General features: G+C 44.3%; 1 protein-coding gene across 1 annotated transcript in view; it reads left to right on the top strand.

The window, feature by feature from the left end:
* The first annotated feature begins 2,727 nt into the window (after window positions 1-2,727).
* The window catches only part of LOC309539925 (kyphoscoliosis peptidase-like), a 360,319-nt gene continuing 344,365 nt past the window's right edge, over window positions 2,728-18,681 (top strand). Inside the window, exon 1 of the mRNA XM_082236388.1 lies at window positions 2,728-2,736. The gene's annotated coding sequence lies outside the window, so the exon portion shown is untranslated. The remainder of the gene's footprint in view (window positions 2,737-18,681) is intronic.

Here is an 18,681-nt window from a genome sequence, read left to right as displayed (position 1 = left end):
GGAGGAGCAGGCAGTCTTCTCCGTGTGATCCTACGAAGTACCTGTTAATAGTAAAGTCACTGTTTACTGCGAGGATGGGCTCTTTCCCAAGGACTTTTCCTCCCGGGAATCAGAATGGAGGAAGCTGACGATAAGATGTGGGCCCAGAAATATCCTGACTTATTAGCATGTGCCTTGCAATCTTCTTAAAAATACGCAAGATGATTCATCTCCCCATCTGGCTTGCAGGACGCTCAGACTGTTCAGAGGAATGAGAGATTATTAGTTGATCATGTCTAATTATAGCCCAGGTGCTCAGGGGAAAGATCCCAATTTATCCTCACAACGGCCTTGCAAGGTAGGCTGGGTTGAGACGGGAAAAGCCTTGCTGGGCTCAATCTCGCCTATCCAGTTTCTTTCTTTCTTTTTCCCCAAATTTTTTAATTCATTTTATAACACAAATAAAGAACACAAACAAACAAACAATACAAACAAATTCTTGTCATATCCTTATTTTTCTAAACATTGTTAAGTGGGCTTCCCCAAGCATATGTTTTCAAATATTCCTTAAACTTCTTCCAGTCTTCTTCCACCGTCTCCTCTCTCTGGTCTCGGAGTCTCCCTGTCAGTTCAGCAAGTTCCGTATAGTCCATCATCTTCATCTGCCATTCTTCAATAGTTGGTAAATCGTGTTTCTTCCAAATCTTCGCTAGTAATATTGTTGCAGCTGTTGTGGCATACAGAAAAAAGTAACATCCTTTTTGGTCACCTAGCCAGTTTCATGGCTGAGTGTGTGTGGGAGCTCCATGTCGTTCTGGTCCATATCTACCATTTTACTGTATTTAGACTGAAATAACACAGCAATGCTTCTTGGGAGAAAAGCAATGACAAACCTAGACAGCATCTTAAAAAGTAGAGACACCACCTTGCCAACAAAGGTCTGTATAGTTAAAGCTATGGTTTTCCCAGTAGTGTTGTATGGAAGTGAGAGCTGGACCATAAAGAAGGCTGATCCCCGAAAAATTGATGCTTTTGAATTCTGGCGCTGGAGGAGACTCTTGAGAGTCCCATGGACTGCAAGAAGATCCAACCTCTCCATTCTGAAGGAAATCAGCCCTGAGTGCTCACTGGAAGGACAGATCCTGAAGCTGAGGCTCCAAGACTTTGGCCACCTCATGAGAAGAGAAGACACCCTGGAAAAGACGCTGATGTTGGGAAAGATGGAGGGCACAAGGAGAAGGGGACGACAGATGACAAGATGGTTGGACAGTGTTCTCGAAGCTCCCAGCATGAGTTTGACCAAGCTGCGGGAGGCAGTGGAAGACAGGAGTGCCTGGCGTGCTCTGGTCCATGGGGTCATGAAGAGTCGGACACGACTAAACGACTAAACAACAACAACAACAAAGAACACAAACAAACAAATTCTTGTCATATCCTTATTTTTCGAAACATTGTTAAGTGGGCTTCCCCAGGTCCCACCTTTCTGATTTTCATTTTACTTCATCTTTAGCAGTTTACATATATCATAGTTTCTAATCATCTTTTTTTTTAATCACACGTAAAATAACTTCACATTTTATCACTTACAAATAATACTATTTTAAAATACACTATCTTCTACTTCTAACCCTACAGCCGATTCAAAGCTATTCAAAGATTTAAATATTAACATAGTTTTTCAAATATTCCTTAAACTTCTTCCAGTCTTCTTCCACCGTCTCCTCTCTCTGGTCTCGGAGTCTCCCGGTCAGTTCGGCAAGTTCCATATAGTCCATCACATTCATCTGCCATTCTTCGATAGTTGGTAAATTGTGTTTCTTCCAATTCTTCGCTAGCAATATTCTCGCAGCTGTTGTGGCATACAGAAAAAAGTAACATCCTTTTTGGTCACCTAGCCAGTTTCATGGCTGTGTGTGTGTGTGTGAGCTCCATGTCGTTCTGGTCCATATCTACCATTTTACTGTATTTAGACTGAAATAACACAGCAATGCTTCTTGGGAGAAAAGCAATGACAAACCTAGACAGCATCTTAAAAAGCAGAGACATCACCTTGCCAACAAAGGTCCATATAGTTAAAGCCATGGTTTTCCCAGTAGTGATGTATGGAAGTGAAAGCTGGACCATAAAGAAGGCTGCTCGCCGAAGAATTGATGCTTTTGAATTATGGTGCTGGAGGAGACTCTTGAGAGTCCCATGGACTGCAAGAAGATCAGACCTCTCCATTCTTAGGTAAATCAGCCCTGAGTGCTCACTGGAAGGACAGATCCTGAAGCTGAGGCTCCAATACTTGGGCCACCTCATGAGAAGAGAAGACTCCCTGGAAAAGACCGTGATGCTGGGAAAGATGGAGGGCACAAGGAGAAGGGGATGACAGAGGACGAGATGGTTGGATAGTGTTCTCGAAGCTACCAGCATGAGTTTGACCAAACTGTGGGAGGCAGTAGAAGACAGGAGTGCCTGACGTGCTCTGGTCCATGGGGTCACGAAGTGTCGGACACGACTAAACGACTAAACAACAACAACAACACAGCAATGGTGTTCACTAGAGGCGGATAAGCTAAAACTTATGACTTCTGATTTCCAAGCCTCATTGAGTTCCCCCAATCCAGCTGCTCTGCTATTTCACCACAGCCAGAGAGCAGGGTTTGTGTGGGGCTGACTCCTCACTGATAATCTGAACTTTTACCTTGAAAATTAACCATCAATCGCCATTTTCAACTATCTCAAGGGCTGTCACATGGAGGAGGGAACAAGCTTGTTTTCTTCTGCTCCGGAGGGTAGGATTCAAGTTACAAGAAAGAAGATTCCAACTAAAAATCAGGAAAACTATCTGACAGGAAGAGCTGATTGACAGTGGAACGGTCCCCTTTGGGTGGATATGGACTCTCCTTCCTTGGACATTTTTCAGCAGAGGTTGGAGGGCCTTCTGAAATAGATGCTTTAGTTGAGTTTCCTCCACTGCAAGGGGTTGGACTAGATGACCCATGGGGTCCCTTCCAACTCTACAATTCTTCAGTTCTATGATTCTGCTGTGTCTGACCCATAAGAGAACCTGTCCTCTTCATCTCGTGGCTGCCGAGCTTACTCAGGAGGAGTTTTCTTTTTCGTAAAGAACCTCATCAAACGATTTATTCTTGAAAATGCAAGTACGCCGTGTGTAACACTGAAAGGCTGGTTAGACAGGACTCAACGTTGCCGAAGCCATGCTGATTCTTTGTCAGCGAGGCTCATTCTTCGACGCGCTGGGTAATTTTATTCTTGACAATGCTTTCCACTCGTTTTCCCCCCACAGCAGATGTCAAGCTAATGAGCCTGCAATTTCAAAGGTCCTTTTTGGTATTGGATTGGCCACTTTCCCAGACCTTGGGGATGGGAAATGAACTTGGGCGAGTAAGAGGCAACGTGATAGAAGTTTTTAAAAATTAACTATGGCTTGGAGAAAGTAAATAGAGAAAAGATTTTCTCTCTCTCTCACTCACTAGAACTTACTGGTATCCAATGAAGCTGAGTGTTGGAAGATTCGGGACAAATATAATAAACTAACGAAATAAACATCTTAGAGGAATAAATAGAAAATGTCATAAACTGCGATAAAATCATGACAGCATAATAAGTACAATGAGAATGATTGGAAGTTTTCTTCATTAGACTTTATTGGATAGGATATGATGCTATATAAATAATTGGCTTTTTTAACTGATTTTTTTTTGCTACTGTTAATTCTTTTTATGTCTTTTTTCTTTTCCCCTTTTTTCTTTTTCCTTTTTCCTTTTTGGGTTCAACTCTGATGTACCCATCTGTAATGTATGATTGTATTTTAAATTAATAAAGACAGTTTGTTTGTTTTTTTAAAAAAGGAAGATTTGGGACAAATAAAATAACGTACTTCTTCATGCAGCGCTTATGGAACTCCTTGCCACGGGAGGCAGCGATAGGCACCAACTTGAATGGCTTTAAAATAGGATCGACAAATTCATCGATGTGAGGCTTGTCCATAGCTACAATGGCTATGCTCTGTCTCTGCAGCTTCCAAATACCCGTTGCTGAAATCCACAAGAGAGGGCTCTCATGCTTGCACGCTTCTGACAGGCATCTGGTTTGCTACTGTGAGAACAGCATGCTGGACTCGATGCTGGCTACTGATCATAGAATCACAGGCTTGTAGAGTTGGAAGCAGTGGCGTAGCGTGGGGGGTGCAGGGGGGCCAGCTGCACCGGGCGCAACATCTGGGGGTTAGGGTTAGGGGGCGCAAATCCACGGGTTAGGGGGAGCAAATCCACGGGTTAGGGGGCGCAAATCCACGGGTTAGGGGGCACAAATCCACGGGTTAGGGGGCACAAATTACTTGCCTTGCCCCGGGTGCTGACAACCCACGCTACGCCACTGCGCAAATCCACGAGTTAGGGGGCACAAATCCACGAGTTAGGGGGCGCAAATCCACGGGTAAGGGGGCACAAATTACTTGCCTTGCCCCGGGTGCGGACAACCCACGCTACGCCACTGGTTGGAAGGGACCCTGAGGATCATCTAGTCCAATCAATGCAATGCAGGAATATGCAGCTGTCCCATATGGGGATTGAACCTGCAACCTTGGCGTTATCAGCACCACACTTAAACCAACAGAGCTGTCCAGCTGTGCTAAATGGGATGCAGTTATCCTGTGAGATTTCGTGATCCAATTCTCCAACAAAAAAACTGTACAAAGCTTAATACAGTGGTACCTCGGTTTAAGTACTCAATTCGTTCCGGAGGTCCGTTCTTAACCTGAAACTGTTCTTAACCTGAAGCACCACTTTAGCTAATGGGGCCTCCTGCTGCTGCCGCACCACCAGAGCACGATTTCTGTTCTCATCCTGAAGCAAAGTTCTTAACCCGAGGTACTATTTCTGGGTTAGCGGAGTCTGTAATCTGAAGCGTATGTAACCCGAGGTACCACTGTATACATGGGGAAAGTGTACACCAAGATCCTTATATTAATTAAAAGAACATACACAATTTTTCTTAACGCAATGAATTCTGGCATGCTATTTTCACTAATGTAAAGATCTTTTGGTACACTTTCCCTTAGTCTACACATTTCTTGCACAGATGTTGAATGTATTTTCTTTAAAATAAAGTCCTCACCTGGTGTCCAGATGCATTAAGTTCAGCTGAAGAATGTTGGGATTACACTGCCCATCAGCATAGGCTACGGGTGTATAACTTGGGGTCTTCTAGATGTTGTTGTTGGGCTCCAACACCCATCAACACCACCCATCTTGGCCAGTGTCTGAATGATGGGACTTAGAACTCAATGACATCTGAAGGGCTGCAGATTCCCCATCTCCAGTGCAGACAATATTGAGCTAGGTGGACTCACGGTCCGATTTCATATAAAGCAGATTTCTAAATTCCTTCTTACTTTAGCTAGCAGGTGAGTTAACTAGTTTGGAAGAAAAGGTGATGGGAATCATTTTATGTAGGAGCTTTCTGGGCCAGCAGGCTATTCTCATGTTGTTATGGCAAATAGCACGTTTTTGTTAGAAGTTCAGCCATTTCACATTTGAGTCCCTCTAGCCTGATACCACCAGGACCCTGTGTTTCATCAGTGTTTAATTTGTAAAAAGGGCTTAGAATCCTTCATAAGCCACGGTCGCATTTCCCTTTCATCACATCACAGAATTCTAGATTTGAACCACAAGGGTCATCCAGACCAACCCCCTGCAATGCAGGCATCTTTTGTCCAACACGGGACTCGAACTCATGACCTTGAGATCAAGAGTCTCGTGGTCTACCAATTGAGCTGTCCTCCACTTTCTGCAGCATATTATTCCCAACCAAAGCCAACCAGGCTCTCAAACTGGACATGGAAATGGCAGCTGTCACCATGGTTCCTGCCCCGCCTTCAAGTCTCTATTACTCAGAGGTACATTGCCTCTGAACATGGAAGCTCACTGTCATTTCTCCTCCATGAATTTATCTCCTTTTTTCTTTTTCTAGCCATCTAAACCAGCAGCCATCCACACAGCATCTCCTAGAGCAGGCTTCCTCAACCTCGGCCCTCCAGATGTTTTGAGACTACAATTCCCATCATCCCTGACCACTGGTTCTGCCAGCTAGGGATCATGGGAGTTGTAGGCCAAAAACATCTGGAGGGCTGAGGTTGAGGAAGCCTGTCCTAGAGAGACTCCTTTGTTGGGAGTCGCTGAAACCGTGTGCAGCTCCCCCAAGTGGTAAACCCCAGAACTGCAGGAGGCGTTTCTTCCTATTTATTTACCTGTTGAATTTGCGATGCCGCCATTCATCTGAAGATCTCAAGGTGGTTTCCAGCATAAAAAAGCAGAATTAAACCAGGAGGTACATAATAATAAAAAAACAAGAATGTGAACAGGTCCTGGACTTGCTTCACCCACCAAGGTGAGCTTCCACTGGATCTACCTGGACAGCAAATAATCCTCTTAATTCCATGTGATTCTATTTGAATATCCCACCTTTCCTGCACCCCTTCCAACTGTTCTATGGTTCTATGTGAGAGAAAAAATCCCTTTCTCCTGAAGGAAACCCTCGAGTCTGCCTTAATGCTAACAGACATGATGAGAGATGCTTGTTGTTTGCTTCTGGTGAGGCATAAAAGGATTCGGAGCGTGTGTGCATTGGGGTGTGGGGACCAGATTAGAGAAATGACTTTTGGAACGGACGGGCCAAACGTTAAGGACAAAAGGCAGAATGTCCCTCTTCTGCGTAAAGCCAGCAATTCAATTATTCCGCTCTGTTCCTTGCCTGGCAGGAGGCCATTAGAGCACAGCGCTCTGTTTTCCTGGGTCTCTCTGTTTCAAGAAAGGATATGTGAGGGAATTAGGAGGGCGGGGAGGAACTCCTAAAAGAGGCCAGTGGAAATCAAAGCGGAGCCGGGACTCTGTGGGGCACCTGCTTCCCACAGCGGCAACCACCCAAACAGGGCACCCTCACGCCACCCTTGGGGATTTGAGTCTTAAACCACTCTGGGAATCGTAGCTCTGTAAGAGGAACAAGGAAAGACTGCCGAAGATTCCACAAAATCCACACTGGACTCTGCCTAGAGGAACATTGGTGCAAAGTCAAGACAGAAGTACTGTTTTGGGGGTACAGGAGGACTCCCAGGTCCTGAATGGGTTAACTGTAGCCCTGAAGGACCAGGTGCGCAGCCTGGGAGTCATTCTGGACTCACAGCTATCCATGGAGGCGCAGGTTAATTCCGTGTCCAGGACAGCTGTTTGTCAGCTCCATCTGGTACAAAAGATGAGAACCTATCTGTCTGCGGACTGTCTCACCAGAGTGGTGCATGCTCTGGTTATCTCCCGCTTGGACTACTGCAATGCGCTCTACGTGGGGCTACCTTTGAAGGTGACCCAGAAAGTACAGCTAATCCAGAATGCAGCAGCTAAAATGGTGACTGGGAGCAGCCACCGAGACCATATAACACCGGTCTTGAAAGACCTACATTGGCTTCCAGTACGTTTCCAAGCACAATTCAAAGTGTTGGTGCTGACCTTTAAAGCCCTAAACGGCCTTGGTCCAGTATACCTGAAGGAGCATCTCCACCTCCATCGTTCAGCCCGGACATTGAGGTCCAGCTCTGAGGGCCTTCTGGCGGTTCCCTCACTGTGAGAAGCCAAGTTACAGGGAACCAGGCAGAGGGCCTTCTCGGTAGTGGCTCCCGCCCTGTGGAACGCCCTCCCATCAGATGCCAAAGAGAAAAACAACTACCAAACTATTAGAAGACATCTGAAGGCAGCCTTGTTTAGGGAAGCTTTTAATGTTTAATAGGTTATTGTATTTTAGTGTTCTGTTGGAAGCCACCCAGAGTGGCTGGGGAACCCCAGCCAGATGGGCGGAATATAAATAATAAATTATTATTATTAATCCGAGCAGTCAGGGGCAGAGTGAGCTGCTAATGGCGGACATTCAGCGCGCCGCCCCCCCATGACTGCCAAATGTCACCCCCCCCTCAGCGAAGACACCCGGGGCGTCCCGCCCCCACCACACCCCCTCCCTCCACCCCTGAATCTGACTCATGGATCCATCTAGCTCAGTACTGCATACACTGACTTTCATTTTTTTTATAATATTTTTTATTGCTTCTTTCCAGGTACAAATGTATAATCAGATATACAGCAAAAGCAGCTTTACAAAAAAAAAAGAAAAGAGAAGATTAAAAAAAGAAATTTTTCATTTTTCCATCACAATTTTCAAAATCCACTTCCCCACATCTTCCGAACCCTGCATTCTTTACAATAAAAATAACAGCAAATTGTTACCTTGTTTCATGCGTTTTTTGTATTTTCCACTAACCATATTTTCAGTTTAAAGTACCTATTATTAAATCATTTTAGTACCATATACTAAGTCCAAAAATTACTCTAAACTTTAATACTTTCATGATTATAACCTAATTTCCTTCAAACATTTTTACTGAAGCTAGTTTTCTCCAAAGCTTAGCAAATTCTCAACATTCATATAACTTATAGTATTTTTGTAAATAATCCTTAAATTTCCTCCAGTCCTCTTCTGTTGCTTCCTCTCCCAGATCTCGGATTCTGCCAGTCATTTCCGCCAACTCCATGTAGTCCATCAATTGCGTATGCCATTCTTCCAGCGTGGGTAAATCTTGTGTCTTCCAATGTTTGGCAATAAGAATTCTTGCTGCTGTAGTTGCGTATAAGAAGAAAGTTCTATCCTTCTTTAACACTTTCTGGCCGACAATACCCAGGAGGAAGGCCTCTGGTTTCTTATGGAAAGTGTACTTAAATATCTTTTTTAACTCGTTATAAATCATTTCCCAGAAAGCCTTCACTCTCGGGCAAGTCCACCAGAGGTGAAAGAATGTCCCTTCAGCCTCCCTGCATTTCCAACATTTATTATCAGACAAATGGTATATCTTTGCAAGTTTGACTGGAGTCATGTACCACCTATATATCATTTTCATAATATTTTCTTTCAAAGCATTGCCTGCTGTGAATTTCAAGCCGGTGGTCCATAACCTTTCCCAGTCTTCAAACATAATGCTGTGCCCAATGTCCTGAGCCCATTTTATCATGGCTTATTTGACTATCTCATCCTGAGTATTCCATTTAAGCAGCAAGTTATACATTCTTGAAAGCACTTTTGTCTTTGGTTCAAGTAATTCTGTCTCTAATTTCGATTTCTCGTTCAAAGAAGAAAGGTCAGCGCTCATCAGCAGCAGCCACGCGGCTTCACTTCCGCGGAAAGAGCGATGAACTCACAGCACCGCTACCCCTTTCACGTTCCGGAGCCCCTTACGGGATCCCTTCTTCGTTTCCGAGGTTGCTCCTGGTGCCCACCGAGTCCCACAACCACGGGCTCACTCTACCCGTGGTTTTTCTTAACGGGTCTCCGCTCTGCCGCAGCGGACGACCCTTTTCCGCGGAGCCCCTCTTCACAGCGTAAAGAGGACCGCCATTGCTGTTTCACGCCGCCTCCGGAAGTCCCTGCATACACTGACTTTCAGCAGCTCTGAACCTGGGACCTTCTGCACGCAAAACAGATGATCTGAAAGCGATTTATGTTTTCTGACTTTCAGAACAGGCACGGCACTGGTTTTAACGATCACGCCGGTTGCACGATTACAATTTGAGTTAAGAATACGCTTCGACTTTGAGGACTCTGAGGATTGGAGATAATGCTTGTTTATAGAAAGTGGCTTTATTTGGCTGTTATATCGGATTGGACAAAGTGAATATTGTTTTCATATAGCAGACAGATGAAGAATCAGAAGTTCTTTATTTTCGGAATCTTATTTTTCTTTCTTATTTTTCTTTTCTGCTATTTTTTCTTTCTTGTCCTTTCTCTATTTCTTCCTCTCCACCTTTTTTGTGTTCTCATTGTATCTAGATAAATGTCTTCGTTTGGTTAAAAAAAGGGGGAAAGATATTAAGTTTTGTAGTTTTCTCTATAAACCTCATTATTATTTTTTAAGGAATATGCTTCTTGCCTAAGAACAAGAAGCAGAATGAAAAACCACCAGCTGCAATCAGCAATTTTCACGTGGTCTGAGGTGGCAAAAAGAGCTACTGCCTTAAACATGCAAACAAGGGAATCATGTTTAAAAGCGGGGAAAAGAGGCTACTCCATCAAGATAAATAAGTAATATCCGAAAAAGAGCTTTTCTCTCTCTTTCCCATCGGGTTGCATCCATTTTTAGCTTCTTCTGCAAGATTAAAAATTCTTGTGCATTATCCCCTTTCTGATGACACCCCATTAGTGTCTGTTGTGTGTCATCGTCACTCGGGAGGTACACAATGGCATGCGAAAGCACTGCATTCTCACAGCAGCGATTTCCAAAGCGTGCGCATGGATGTTCCTTCTAAATTGTGGGCCATCTACAGAACTAGCGAGGCTCCAGTTCCCCCCTTCTTTTGTTAGGGAGAAGAATAGCCCTTTGAAGTTTCTCTCGGCTTGATGGCTGTGGCAAAAGGAGAGCTTGTTCTGAGCGCGAGCCGAGAAGCTGCTGAATAGAGCTCAACCCACAGTGCAAACAAGCGAAAGGATTGCGAGAGACATGACAGTACAAAGCCAGATGTGTGTGGGGGTTTTTTTTGCAGGAGAACAAAGGGGCCAGGACACTTTTCTGCTGGGAGTTGCTAGCTGCTGGGGTTTTTTCTAGCTAGACTTTGATCTCCCTCTACGCTAATCTTCCTTGGACATCATCTCTACTCGACTGGCCTGCCATGTTGGAATTTTTCATAGCATTTATTCCTCAGTAAGGGAGACAATAGGGACACGGGTGGCGCTGTGGGTTAAACCACAGAGCCTAGGACTTGCCGATCAGAAGGTCGGTGGTTCGAATCCCTGCAACGAAGTGAGCTCCCGTTGCTCAGTCCCAGCTCCTGCCAACCTAACAGTTCGAAAGCACGTCAAAGTGCAAGTAGATAAATAGGTACCACTGTAGCGGGAAGGTAAACAGCATTTCCATGCTCTCTGGTTTCTGTCATGGTGTTCCGTTGCACCAGAAGTGGTTTAGTCCTGCTGGCCACAAAAGAGTTAAAAAGAGGGAAAGCACCGGGGCCAGATGGGTTTACTTCTAGCTATTACAAAGAAATGAGAGACGTTTTGACGACCCCGTTGATTAAAGTAATGGATAACATCTTAATAGAAAAGGACATTCCAGGAACATGGAAAGAGGCTTTTATTACAATAATACCAAAACAAGATTCTGACCTAACACAAGTCAAGAACTATAGGCCCATCTCGTTATTAAATATAGATTATAAGATCTTCGCGGGAATTCTAGCTAACAGATTAAAAAAGATACTGATAAAGATTATACACAAAGACCAAGAAGGTTTCCTACCGGGCAGACAAATAAGAAATAACATAAGAAATATAGTGAATGTCATTGAATACTTGTCCGATAGATGTGATAAACCAGCAAGCTTAATTTTCGTGGACGCGGAAAAAGCTTTTGATAACGTAATTTGGGAATTTATGTTGAAAAATAGGAAGCCATGGAGGTGGGTCAAGAATTTTCCAATGGTATTGAAGCAATTTATACAGACCAGAAAGCAAGATTGATAGTAAACAACATCACCACGGAAGAAATAAAAATATGTAAGGGTACAAGGCAGGGGTGTCCACTCTCGCCACTATTATTTATCGTGGTCTTGGAAGTTCTACTAAATGCAATTAGACAAAATAAGCAAATCAAAGGGGTGACATTAGGGGCAAATGAATATAAAATTAAGGCCTTCGCAGATGACGTGGTTTTGACTGTGGAAGAACCTACAGAAAGTATAAAGGAAATTCTAAATGAGATGGATCAATTTGGAAAATTAGCAGGATTCAGATTGAATAAGAAAAAGACCAAAATGATAGTTAAAAATATGGATCGAGACAAGATTGAACTACTACAACAAAGAACGGAGATTGAAGTAGTAAAGAAGATTAAATATTTAGGAATCTGGCTTTCCGATAAGAACATAGACTTATATCAATACAACTATATCCCTGTATGGAAAGGAGTAAAGAGAGATTTGGAGATTTGGGCCAGAATGAAATTATCATTCTGGGGAAGAATATCGATGGTAAAAATGATGGTGCTTCCTAAATTGTTGTTTTTATTCCAAACTATACCCATAATTAAAGGTACAAAAATTTTTAAAGAGTGGCAAAAGGCGATTTCAAGATATGTCTGGGAAGGGAAGAAGCCTAGAATTAAATTTAAGTTATTAACAGACACAAAAGAAAGAGGCGGCTTCACTCTACCAGACATGAGACTCTATTACGAGGCAGCATGTTTGTGCTGGGTAAAAGAATGGGTAAAGTTGGAAAATAAGGAATTATTAGATCTCGAAGGGTTTAACAACAAATTCGGGTGGCATGCGTACTTATGGAGTGACAAAAAGAGGGTACACAAGGGATTTTCAAATCATATTTTCAGAGGCGCTCTTTTAGAGGTCTGGGATAGATATAAAAATATATTAGAACCAAAAATCCCGCATTGGTTATCCCCGCTAGAGATGATGTGTGTTAAGACAATTAACATGAGAGGGAAGTGGGGAAACTATGGAGAAATGGTTAGTAATGAAGGAGGGAAGTGGAAACTAAAACCCTACGACCAAATTAAGGTATTAACATATGATTGGTTACATTACTTTCAGATAAACGAAATGTTTAAAAAAGAGTTGAAGGAAAGGAATTGTGTAGAAAAAGAATCAATCTTCCAAAAAGAGATAATAAATAATTAATATAAAAATCTGTCAAAAATGTACAAAATACTGCTGGAGTGGCACACGAAGGATGAGGAGGTGAAATCGGTGATGGTACAATGGGCTAGAGACTTTGGTTACAATGTTCAATTAGAGGACTGGGAAAGGTTGTGGAAGGAAAATATAAAATTCACGGCTTGCACCTTATTGAGGGAAAACATGATGAAAATGCTCTACAGATGGTACCTGTCACCCACAAAACTAGCAAAGATGTATAAGGTGGACAACAAATGCTGGAAATGTAAACATAAAGAAGGGACCTTCTTCCACCAGTGGTGGGAGTGTACGAAAGTTAAATGCTTCTGGGAAGAGATTTATAACGAGTTGAAAAAGATGTTGAAGTACACTTTCGTGAAAAAACCAGAAGCATTCTTACTGGGTATGGTAGGGAAGGATGTTAGAAGAAAGGATTGTAAACTTTTCCAGTATGCGGTGACAGCAGCCAGAATGGTGCTAGCTCAAAAGTGGAAACAGGAGGAAGTTCCAACGGTAGAAGAGTGGAGAGCAAAATTGATAGAATACGCCGAATTGGATAAACTAACAGGGAAAATCAGATATACCAAAGATCAAAAATTTATAAAGGACTGGGAGAAATTTGTGTGTTATCTGGAAAAAAATTATGGTGTTAAAACAACGCTAGTGGGATTTAAAGAGGCTTTGTAAAGAACCAATAAATATTGTTTTGTAGAGATGATGAGGAAGGGAGGAATAAGTGGCAATATGAAAAAAAAGATGAAATGCGTATTAAAGGGATAACTACGAATGATTGTCAGTGACGTTGAAGGAAGTCTAAAATGGATATGATGGTTGTACAATGGTTATGTTTTTTCCTGAAAATGTTCTATCTATCTATCTATCTATCTATCTATCTATCAATCTATCTATCTATCTATCTATCTATCTATCTATCTATTTCTTATTTTTCTTTTTTGTTTTCTTTTATCCTTTTTTCTTTTCTTTTTATGAAATTTCAATAAACATCATATAAAAAAACAAAGTGCAAGTAGATAAATAGGTACCGCTCAGACGGGAAGGTAAAGGGTGTTTCCGTGTGCTGCTCTGGTTCGCCAGAAGCGGCTTAGTCATGCTGACCACATGACCCGGAAGCTGTACGCCGGCTCCCTCGGCCACTAAAGCGAGATGAGCATCGCAACCCCAGAGTCGGCCATGACTAGACCTAATGGTCAGGGGTCCCTTTACCTTTAAGGGAGACAATGGACTCAGCTACATTAGTCAAAAAAACCCCAACGCTTTGTATGCGTTATAGACATGCAACACCAGATGGCGCCAGAGAGCAAACAATTTGCCATTTTTACATAGGGTTCCCCCCCCCTTTGGTTATGGTGATTTAATTTCTGACTTATTTATAGCCTTGCCCCCCCCCGCCCCCCGGTGTGTCGATCCATCCAATGCCTTTATTGAAAGAACGGGTGTTGATGCCTTATGAGGAACGGCTAAGGGAGCTGGGCATGTTTAGTCTGGAGAAGAGGAGGTTAAGGGGTGATATGATAGCCATGTTCAAATATATAAAAGGATGTCACATAGAGGAGGGAGGAAGGTTGTTTTCTGCTGCTCCGGAGAAGCGGACACGGAGCAATGGATCCCAACTACAAGAAAGAAGATTCCACCTAAACATTAGGAAGAACTTCCTGACAGTAAGAGCTGTTCGACAGTGGAATTTGCTGCCAAGGAGTGTGGTGGAGTCTCCTACTTTGGAGGTCTTTAAGCAGAGGCTTGACAACCATATGTCAGGAGTGCTCTGATGGTGTTTCCTGCTTGGCAGGGGGTTGGACTCGATGGCCCTTGTGGTCTCTTCCAACTCTATGATTCTATGATTCCATGATTCCATGATTCCATGATTCCATGATTCCATGATTCCATGATTCCATGATTCTATGATTCTATGAAAGGGCTGGAAGCAAGCTTTTGAGCAGCACGGAATTCTTCTCCCATCTTTCCTGGGTGTCAGAAAGCTCACGGCATAACAGAAAGTCATAGGGAAGCCTGGATCTTCCTGCTTCCAAAATCCTACCCCGTTAGGAGCCAAAGATGAGGCTGCCCAACTGTCCATCACATTGACTGGCAGGTGCGTTGCCCCACCCAGTTATCCAAACGCTGTGCAGGTCTTTGCGAGTTTCCAATGCTCCCACTTGTCAGGATGCTGTTAGCAGCTCCCGGCTGGTTGCCCAGGGGAAAGTATAAAGACAATGAAAAGAAGAAGAAGAGTTTGGATTTGATATCCCACTTTATCACTACCCTAAGGAGTCTCAAGGGACGCGGGTGGTGCTGTGGGTTAAACCACAGAGCCTAGGGTTTGCCGATCAGAAGGTCGGCAGGGTGAGCTCCCATTGCTCGGTCCCTGCTCCTGCTGACTTAGCAGTTTGAAAGCACATCAAAGTGCAAGTAGATAAATAGGTACCACTACTGCGGGAAGGTAAACAGCGTTTCCGTGTGCTGCTCTGGTTCGCCAGAAGCGGCTTAGTCATGCTGGCCACATGACCCAGAAGCTGTACGCCGGCTCCCTCGGCCAATGGAACGAGATGAGCACCGTAACCCCAGAGTCGGTCATGACTGGACCTTTACCTTTACCCTTAGGAGTCTCAAAGCGGCTAACATTCTCCTTTCCTTTCCTCCTCCACAACAAACACTCGGTGAGGTGAGTGGGGCTGAGGGACTTAAGAGAAGTGTGACTATTCCAAGGTCACCCAGCAGCTGCATGTGGAGGAGCGGAGACGCGAACCCAGTTTCCCAGATTACAAGACTACCGCTCTTAATCACTACACCACACTGGCTCTGTAAAAGTTTATTACAGTCCTGTTTTATTTCAATCTTTTCAGAAATAGGCTATAGAACCCAGCCTCTTGGATAATGTCCCGAATGAATCTCCTCCTCTTCCATCTCTCCCACTTCCTCATTAATCATTCTCGTTATCTTCCCTACGGGTGCCACTACGTGACCTCTGTCTCTGCTCTCCTACTTTTAAGGCTCGCTGGGTCCTGGGAGATGGAGGGCCTAGGATGTTTTCTAGTGACGACATGTCAGCCAGCTGCTGCTCTGGTTCTGCCTCCTTCTCCTCTCCCATTATTTCCCAACTCCCCCCCCCCTCATCTGCCTCTGAGCTGCGACCTCCCTCAAACCCCTGTTGTGGTTCGAGGACCCGACCCCCGCGAAGTGAAATGAAAACACAAGGACACGTGATATAAGGTTGATGGGCATGGAAAGGCCACAACTTTATTGATTACAGCAATGAAAAGGTATTGGCTTAGGCATTGGATCGAAACAAGTGGGTTTATTCACCAGTAGGTGGAGCCTGTTGATGCTCATCCAACTATAGGCTCACCCCTGCTGTCACCGAGGGTCGTGCCATGGCCTCCCACCAAGCAGGCATCGGACAGAATACACGACCCCCAGATTCCTTTAACGGAATACCCCTAAAAATTGAAGGCATAGGCGATGGCCACACCTAGCACTTCGACACACCACAACACATTATTCCAATGCCTAACCGATGGGACGACGACGAGGAATGAGGCCAGGGAGAGGCTGGCGCTGCAGCAAAAGGCTGCTGAACACGCCCCCTCCGCGGCACCTGGTTGGGTGGCCACCGGGGGGGGGGGTGTGAGCGCCAGCCAGGTGAGCTGGAGGCAGGGGGTGACACCCCCTGCTGGGTGGTGCTCGGCTCCCGCCCACAACCACTCCCCTCTCTTTCAGGGAGGAGAGTCTTTGTCAGTCTATACTGTCTTCCTCTTCCTCCTCCCTGGAAGGGTCCGGATGGGGAGGCAGTCTCCATTATTCCTCCTTTGTACAGTCCCTGACACCACTTTAAATGCCTATTATGATAAGGTAAAAACGTACTGGGAAAATATATACAACAAACTAAAGAAGATCTTTAGATATATGTTTTTGAAAAAGCCAGAGGCATTCTTGTTAGGAATGGTAGGAGATGATATAGTCAAGAACGACCAGAAATTGTTTTTATATGCAACCACAGCGGCAAGGTTACTGCTAGCCCAGGTCTGGAAACAACAGCAAATACCAACAGTAGAAGAATGATGACAGAAGATAATGGAATATGCAGAAATAGCCAAATTAACAGGGGAAATTAGACAACAGGGCAAGGAAACATTTCAAAAAGAATGGGAAAAATTTGTGTCGTATATAGGAAAGATAAGATGAAATAGTGAAACCAGTAGAATTGGAAATAAACCTCATAATTGGAAAGATTAAGAAAAGTGATGGATAATGAAAACAATAAGAAGCAAAATGTATAAGGAGATTAATATAACTAACAGTAGTTGTAAATGAATACAGACAACAAGAATTGTATAAACAGGAGGATTTATTTGTTTATGGATATAGTAAAGGTAAAGGGACCATTAGGACCAGTCGTGGCCGACTCTGGGGTTGTGGCGCTCATCTCGCTTTACTGGCCGAGGGAGCTGGCATACAGGTGACTAAGGTGCTCCTGGCGAACCAGAGCAGCGCACGGAAACGCCATTTACCTTCCCGCCGGAGTGGTACCTATTTATCTACTTGCACTTTGCCGTGCTTTCGAACTGCTAGGTTGGCAGGAGCAGGGACCGAGCAACGGGAGCTCAACCCGTTGCGGGGATTCGAACCACCGACCTTCTGATCGGCAAGTCCTAGGCTCTGTGGTTTAACCCACAGCACCGATATACTATGGACAAATATGGGAAATGAATAACAATATACAAAATGGATGAAAAAACCAGAAGGAGGAAGGAGGGAAGTCAGTGCTTTGGAGCAAGTATAAATGTAAAATGCAACACATTGTGTGTATGTGGAGTATGCAACTGGAAAGCTAATAAAGATTATTGGGGGGGGGGAATTAAAGCCCTTTAAACATCTGAGTGAGTGAGTAGCTAGCTAGCTGCAGGGGTGGAAAAAGAAAGCTACACTGTACGGGCTATTTTCTCCTTTCCCATCCCTTCCTCCTCCTTCACCACCCACCGGATCACTGGATCACTTGGATATTTTAAGGAAAAGCAGCCTCCCACACAGCCCCTCCTCCTGTTAGGAACTCTGCAGAACTGCTCTTAGAACGACTGCTACTCAGTTGGTTAGAGCGTGGTGCTGATAATGCCAAGGTTCCAGGTTCGATCCCCGTATGGGACATCCTCAGATTCCTGCATTATTGGACTAGATAACCCTCAGGGTCCCTTTCAACTCTACGATCCTATGATTATACTACCATCACCACCGACAATAATCAAACCAGAAACACCATCTCCACTATGAGGCTGTGTAACAAAGTTCTGAAATAAATTCCCAGAGGAGATGAGGAGCCACATGTTGTTTTCCTGGGCGACATCTCAAGCCAGTTTGTCTTTTTCCTGCCGGTAGATTTAGTGCGCGATACCCTCGCTGACAGATCCATCAGCAGCATTCATATCGTTCAGCGGTTTTTAATGAGAAAGTTGCACGCTCTTGTGATTGCTATGCAAATGTTCAGAAAACTCATTAACTGGCAAGAGCTTTAACCTCCCACTGCAAACTTCGCTCCGAGCTCACATCTGTTCGAAATCAGAGGAGACCCCTGTTCTCCATGTGCCCTCCCCCATGAACATGAGCGCACATTTGCCTTTCGGAGGCAAGGCTTGTAGGAACATCAGGGGGTCTTGGCTTTGGGGGCGACGTGTGGGTTTGGGGTGCTGGTTTTATTTTCAAAAGCTTTGGCTTCTCGTAGCATCAGATTCCATATGTTTATTGTTTATTGTGTGAAGAAGTACAGTGGTACCTCTGGTTGCGAATGGGATCCATCCGTTCTGGAGGTCCGTTCGCAACATGAAAGGAATGCAACCTGCAGCGGTACATCTGCACATGCGCAGATTGCAATTCGCTGCTTCTGCGCATGTGCATGACGTCATTTACCTGCAGCAATTGCATGTTGATTGCCCTTTTAAAAGACAAAGTCCAGCAACTGGAGGAACGTGTAGCT

The sequence above is a fragment of the Podarcis vaucheri genome, assembly GCF_965113315.1.
Source record: "Podarcis vaucheri genome assembly, chromosome: 9".
Taxonomy (NCBI): domain Eukaryota; kingdom Metazoa; phylum Chordata; class Lepidosauria; order Squamata; family Lacertidae; genus Podarcis; species Podarcis vaucheri.
Note: the sequence above shows the minus strand (reverse complement) of the source record. Positions and strands in the feature narration are given on the sequence as shown.